Genomic DNA, 7,619 nt, shown 5'->3' on the forward strand with positions numbered 1-7,619 from the left:
CTGAGATCAGTAATGTAAAATAGGTCTTTCGAATTTTAATAATGGAGAAAATGTCAGTATGCAAAGTTGGGGCAGCCTTGTTCCTCCCTTCCCCCAGTTTTACGCCTTTGGACTAGTCTGTGTATTTTCTGACCTTGCAGATATGACATAAGACAGGGATAGGAAACCCTCCAGAACCTTGTATTGATTCCCGAGCTTTTCCAATAGGATTCACCAACCTACAAAGTAAATGTATACAGGTGTATTTTTAGACCAGACCTCCGGCTCCCATCTCCCTGGATGCATTTGGGAAGCTTGGGGACCTTCAACACTGAAATGACTTTCAACATTTCCTAGGAGGGACTGTGGCACCCAGAGATCACTGGGTTCTTTCCAGACTGCTGTTTTCTCTGGCCACATTCAGGGGCAAGTTGTGTGTCACTAGCAATGTTTCAAGTCAAAACAGTGAAGTGTTGAAGAGAACATGGTTCTGACCCACCTTCCATGTATAAATTACATTATTTATTTAGCCCATTAAATAATGGTGGTGTTTTTCTCATAAAATAAATTTGTACACTGTCAAGTATATGTCTGGGGTTTCAGAGATCGGCTGCACAGATCAGGTATACACATCAGTTACAGGCTAATGCTGGGAATGGGAAACTATACAGAGGAAAGAGTTAATTCATCCATGTGGGTATAAATAAGTCCATCTTGGCAGTTGACAGTTCAGTAACTTTCTTGATCATTAAATTTAGACAACCCTTTTTTTGTCAGTAGTCTCTTCATGTAGCTTGATATGGAGAGCAATTTGATACATTCTTCTTACTAAAGGAGTATGATTCAAAGCTCTCATTGTGATTTTTGTGGTGCTGTGATTCGTTCCATGTTAGAGAACTGACTGTTTAGCTCAGGCTACCAGCCAGTAATGAGATATCAGCCTCCTTAAGTTAAATTAAATGAGCAGTTATTCAGAGCTACACTGAACCTTTTTCAAGGCCAGGTTGGACGAAGCCTTGGGTGATACAGTTTAGTGGGAGGTGTCCCTGCCCATGGCAGGGGGTTGGAACTTGATGATCTTACTTTCCAACCCTAACTATTCTATGATTCTATAACCTATAGAATGAGAAGTATCCTCAGTAACAAGTCATGATCAGATTGGGTTCAGTACTAAGAAAATCCTTACTCATTTGCCTACTATAGGGTTTTGGTTGGTTTTTGTTTTTTTCTTTCATTTGGTTACCACAGAAAGTGAAGATTTTTCTCCCCCATTTTATATAAAAAATCTTCTTGGTTGACAACAAAAAAAAAAATCATAGTTTATGGGGTTTTTTTTTTGTACAAACGCTTATACTGGTGCAATCAGAGCACTCTTCTTTTGCTGTGTGGAGAGGGAAAATAATACAAGCCAGACCGCACAGAGCAGACTGCCTGATTAGTGATTGAAAGATGATTTATTTGCAGCTAAAGGTGCTAAAATGATCTATATGTGAATTTCTGTGTCCTTCTAGGCTTTACAAAATTCTTGTAGAGGAAACGAAGTTGCCAGACAGTTCTTTGTCTTAACTCCAGAACTATGTTCAAAAAGCTTCATTTTGCTTTTGAAACAGTTTGTGGTTCTGTTGCTCTCCTACCTATTTGAAGATAGTGAAGATGAATATTAAAAGCTGTTTTCTTTATCCCAGATACATATGCTTGCTATATAAAATCATAAATGTTGCAGCAAGTACTGCTCTTTTCCTTCCTTTGGATCCTGTGTTACTTTACATGGAACCCATTTAGCTTTCTTTGTAACCATGGTTATACACAGAGAAGTAATATAATGATTAAACAGTCTATCTGGTTTAGTTGCAGAGCTAGAAGTTGGCCAGATTACATAACTTTTTGGCTCTCAGCATTGACTCCCCACTGCTTATGCTTTATATACAACTCAAACTCCATTCTGGGATGGCATCCTTTGATGCAAGTGATGGAGAGAAGGATTAGGAGGTTTTACTTAACTGATTGTGTAAGCAAATGTTGTCCATTATCACGTATGCAGATAGCTAGTCTTCAAATGACCCGTGCAACAGTGTTTAGCCCCAGAGCAGATATGGATTCCTGAAATGCTGTTCTTACTGGCAGTCCCCAGCCAGGCTAGGTTTTATATTCTTCACAGGCAGGGGAAAATGCTACAGGTTTACATTGTTTCTTTGTGGTTTTGGCAGAACTCAAGCTTCACTGAATGCACGTGTCTAAATGAAAAGTAATGTAGATACGTGAAGCTGAAAGCCAGTAAAATAAGATACTGTCAGCTGAGGGCACATGCAAAAGCAGCTGTATCTGCCCTCCTCATCAGACTTCCTCAGAGATAAAGCAGGGTAAAGGATTCTACAGAATGAGCCATTCTCTGTGCTCCAAACCTCTGAGTCAAAAATCCCCAAAACAATTAAGGACAAATGACACTCTAACAGAAAGGTTTCTTGAGTTATGTAAATGGGAAAGTACAAGAAGGAAACCAAAACAACAAATAAATATTATGTTTTGTATACACTTTCATTGCCTTGCCAAGGAATATATCCCCCCAAAAGTCATCCGAGTTTAATCAGCTTTGCCAAATGATGAATGAATGCCTTGTTCTTTATTATTAAGTCATTCCTGTTTATGTCAGTATTTCAAGGATTATGTTTTGATTGTTTGGGGAGGTGAAAACACTTTCTTGCTGATGAATAAACACTGACACTTTTAAATATTTGTATGCAAAATGTCTTTAAAGCCCTTATGAAATGCTTTCCAAAAGCATTAAGAGGCTGTTTCCCCGAAAAGACAGTTTTTCTCTACATTTTCTTTCATGCTAAACAGTCCAAATGAAAAGCCTTTCAGAGTTAACTAGTTTAAGCAATACCAGTGTTTTAGTGTAATGAATAACTTTTTATAGAGGACAATTGCACACCACTCAATATGCTAGTATTTCTATTTCTGTGCCCCACCAATGCAGGGATTCTAGAGTAGAATTTCTTTCTTTGGGAAAGCTGAAGCGATCAAAACCCTGATTAACCTCTGATATTCACGTGGTGCTCTTGATCTTGAGGACCGAAGCAGTAACAAAGAGTTAATGGCAGCCATATGCTCAGGGTATTGTGGGTACTATTGACCCAAATGTGAACTCCCCAAGCAAGTGCTGCTAACTGCTGTTTGTTTCAGGTTTGGTGTGGAGATTACTGATGAAGAATTTGTGCTGCTACTTGACAGAATCCCCCTTGATGAAGATGGAAATGTCACATACCACCAGTTCATGACCAGGTTTGATTCCTGGTATGTAGCGTATGCATTTTATTTCTCATTTGTGAGTAGAATTATTTTTAATCTAAAAGATTCACATAACATTTCCAGACTGATTCTCATTCCTTAAATGTGCTCCTTTATGATCTCTTTCTTGCATGGATTATGCTGATTACATTTAAAATTAGCTGATGTTATGGGTGCATACTGTTTATAATTTAGTTGCTTTTTATATGCTAACTGTATTTTAGAAGAAGGACTTCAAAAGTATGTAACATACCTTCGTGCTTCCTGAAGGCTGGGAAATATAACAGAGTTCTAAATAAATAATAATCATAAAAAAATAATAATAGTTAATATCTCTCTGAGAACTTGAAGCATTTATAGGCCCTATACATAGCCAGAAGTACTTCTGAGGTGGTAATATTTTCTGATAGAAGCTCTACTCAGCCTCCAAAGCCTAGCTGTGAATTAGGATTTGATCAGAATAACTAAACTTCAGGCTAGAAAGAGGTATTTAGTCCAAAAATTAGGACTAAATCCCCAAACCTGTTACATCAGTAGCAGGGCAGAAGCCAGTGACATTGCTCAGGTGAGGGAAAGTCTTGTGAAATCTGGGCCTGGAGAAAGTCATTCCACCTGTGAAATATGGAGAAGTACATCCCATCAGTTTCATGCACACTTGCATACTCGTTAAAGTTAGACTGCTCAAACAGGACTGTGAATGTGTTTGAGCTATTTAGCAGGTAATGGTGTATACAGTTTGCATATACACATGAAGCACACGTAGAAGTCTGAGTTCACTATTATAAAACCACATGCAGTACCTTCCTGCACTTCAGGTAACAAACCAACCAAGTATTGCAAACCTGATGCAACTGCTTCTTCCTTCCTATTCCACTAATTGCTCTTTCACTCTTCCTTTTCCTCAGTCTTTGTCTTCATACATCAGGAAGCTTTGGAGCTGAATTCAGCTGTCTACACATTTGCATATAGAGTTTTTGGATATGACACAGGATCTTGAGGTGCATAGAATGGTATCCTCTAGGCAATCTCTAAGAGTGTCTCAAATGACCCTGGAATGGCTTTGGGCAGTCTCCTTTTCCTTGCGTATTTCTACTGCCAATGCCTCCTCTCCAGTTCTTTCTTATATAGCCCTCTGACTGGGTTGCAGCTATGCTGAATTTGGTTGTGCATGAATTTCTGTGAAGTGTCTCAGCTCTAGGAGTATTCTCAGCAGTGTCTTTTCATATCAACTCATGGATCTGAACACCACATTTTTTTTCTGTTTCTAATAATTCTAATAATTATTTTCCTGTGTTTGTTTATTATTAAAATGACACCACAAAGGAGCTGCATTTAGGCCAGGGTGTAGCACTGGCTGATACTTTCTCTTGAAGTGTGTCCCTAAGAGTATTCACAGCTATTCATAGCACTGTAGGAGAGCTATCACTGACCCTTTATTTCAGTAAAAAACCCTGTGCTGTATAATATTCTTTAGGATGTCAGCAAGATAGCAATTCACATGCAGGCTTGGATCACACATTCTTAAAGACCAAGAGCAAAACTGAACATCATGATTGGTAGCGACATGTGGGAAGCCAAATTTGTACTAACCTAGCCCTGCCATCTTCAGGCCCTTTGCAATCCAAAGTGAACTGGGAACACAGTGGGAAATAAAAGCCTACCCCTGAGGCAGACATCTACCAAAGAAACAGAGAGAACATCCAGGGCTTTGCTGCTGAGTTTCAAAAGTCATTTAAAACACCTGGTTCAGCTACATAAAGCAATGAAGGAAAGAATCTACAATACTGGCAAGTTAAAGCTGCCTGCTATAAATGGGACTGCACTGAGAAGGGAGCCTGGATGCATAGACAAATGCCACAGGAAGTGCAAAAATAAGCATATGGGGTCATGAAGGCTCTTCCCCAGGTCAGCCACGGATCCATGGACATGCCCAGACTCATCTTTGCACAAAAAATCATGGGACCCTAGAAGCTGAACTACCATCTCTTGCCAGCGAAATATTAGATTTTCTCTCCTCAGAACCTCTGCAATCTGAATAGTTGACTGCATGAGTTGAGTTCTATATGGGCCAAGTCTTGCATGACTCCTGTACTTGCTGTGCTGTCAAGTGCTACCCAGAATAGGTATAGGTTAAACACATGAGCACCAGCAAAATGTGGGCTTTCTTGCCAGGAAACCCTCAGGCATACCAACATTGTCAGACACAAAAGTAGAGCATATATATGAACAAGAGGATGAATTTTATAAGATGTGGTCTGTTTTAATTGCAGGGGAAAGAGCTGTTAGGTAAGAAACCTAGAATAAGAGAGGAAAGGATTTTAGGGACTAACGTTACAGCCTGTCCCTTTTGTCTCAGTAGAAAGAATATAACTCGATCATTCAGTGAAGCAGTGCTTTCTTCCTCTGCAGTCTGTTTTTTTTAACTGATCTGTTCCATTTGCAAGTCAACCTTCAGAATTTACTAAAACCAGCAATTTCAAAGGTTATTATCATGCCTACACCCATTGGTAAGAAATAATTAGTGTTTATACAGAAATCATTATATGGCATAATTCCGTATTTGAATGTGATCCAATTTTATATGCTTACTGGGACTGTTGTTGCTCAAGTCAAGTGGGAGAAAGTGCATAGGCCCCATAGCATAGCTTAAGTAATAGCTCTTTATTTGCTTTATGTTGAGAACCTGAGGCCACATGCTTCCCTCAGATTAGTTCTCTGTTAACATGGGGTAATTTCATTTACTTCAGTGCAAAACTGGAGTGTAACTGAGAACACAGTGTAGGATTGAGATATCATAATTTTCACTTTCATCACCCACCTTCAATGTTTTCCCTCCTATAAAACCAGATGTTGCTTGCAGGCATTGTCCCAGCTTCTCTGCTGTATGAGATGGCTTGTCCCCAGCCAGCAGCCCAACTCCCTCGGCAGGATGCAAGGGTGATACGGTTTAGAGCGAGGTGTCCCTGCCCATGGCAAGGGGGTTGGAACTTGATGATCTTAAGGTCCTTTCCAACCCTAACTAGTCTATGATTCTATGATTCTAAAAAGGAGAAGGAAAGAGAAAGGTTGTAGGTTGAGCTGAAGACAAGGGGACCACTTACCAATTGCCACTGTGGGAAAACCAGACTACCTGGGGGGAAATTAATTTAATTTACTGCAAAGTTATATATATTTAATTGGTAATACATGAAAAAAAAAGACAAACATTAAGACACATAGGGAACAGACCTTTCTCCCTCCCCTTTCCCAGGATCAACTTCAGGATTGAGACTCCTCTCCTTATTACCACCACAGGTTACACTCAGTCCCTTCAGCAAGGAAGCCAGTGAAGCAGTGTGGAGTGTGGAGTGGGGTGGGTGTTATGGTCAGGATGTAGTGGTTTCTCTCTGCTCTTCCTTCCATTTTGATCTTTTCCTCTACTCTGTCACAGGCTTTCCATGGGCTGCTGTCCCTTCCAGGGTGGAGGGGGGCCTGACAGGGATGCAATGTTTCTGCAGTATCTGAGATTATTTATATCTCCTGTAAATTTAAGGTGGTACAAATGCCTTCTTCCTACCTTATGCAACTGCTACTTAATGGGCTTAGAAGACCTGGCCAAAGACGGCCACTGTACATTGCCAGAGAGAGCTATCCTTGCGAGTGTGCCTTTGTACGCACATGGAGAGAGCTCCTTCTCAGGTCAAATGGACCTTTGACATCTAGTTTGCCAGGGGAGAAATCAAGAAACCACCACTCGGATAAGTTAGGGACATATTTAAATCACAGTTTGCGTGAATGTCAGCATGTCCTGGAGTCACAGGTCCAGTTTCTCCATATCAAGGATGAGTCTGGAATATGTTGTGGTTCCTTTCTGTTTTTCCCACTGACAATGGCATGCAGGAAGGAGATGCATATGTCCCTTGAATAGATGCATGCTATAACCTCAGGACACAGGCTGGGAATCTGAAGCTGGTCCTATGTGTCTCAGTTTAGACATAGTTTCAGAGTATTTCTTGATTGCATGGGCCTATCTTGCTCATTTTCTCTTAGGAAAGGAAAAAGCTTACCACTTCACTTTTTCCACACCTGTTAGTCTTTAAATAACTTATATGAAACAAGAAGTTAAATGAAGTATCTAGGAAAATCTAAGATATTTCATTAAAATTAAGGTGTTTCATTTACTGAAATAACATTTTAATTAGGAATTCAGTTTACTGTAAATTAAATGTATTGTAATGTAATAAGGTGTTACTTTGGTTGGAAAGGAGCAGTCTAAAAGATCTAAGTCTGACTGAAATGGCTCTGCTTTGGCTTGAGATGGTTTCCCATTTCAGACAGTGATCTGTCTTACTCATCCCTCCCTCATTATCCAG

At 39.9% G+C, this 7,619-nt stretch overlaps 1 long non-coding RNA gene across 1 annotated transcript in view; it reads left to right on the top strand.

Annotated features, from left to right (window-relative positions):
- The window catches only part of LOC133221313 (uncharacterized), a 31,945-nt gene that overhangs the window by 17,505 nt on the left and 6,821 nt on the right, over positions 1 to 7,619 (top strand). The window contains exon 2 of the long non-coding RNA XR_009727966.1: positions 3,163 to 3,273. This is a non-coding gene — a long non-coding RNA (uncharacterized LOC133221313). The remainder of the gene's footprint in view (positions 1 to 3,162; positions 3,274 to 7,619) is intronic.

The sequence above is a fragment of the Neopsephotus bourkii genome, unplaced genomic scaffold (genome assembly GCF_033783945.1).
Source record: "Neopsephotus bourkii isolate Nb327-2 ecotype Australia unplaced genomic scaffold, CSIRO-AGI_Nbou_v1 NB_168, whole genome shotgun sequence".
NCBI classification, from domain to species: Eukaryota; Metazoa; Chordata; class Aves; order Psittaciformes; family Psittacidae; genus Neopsephotus; species Neopsephotus bourkii.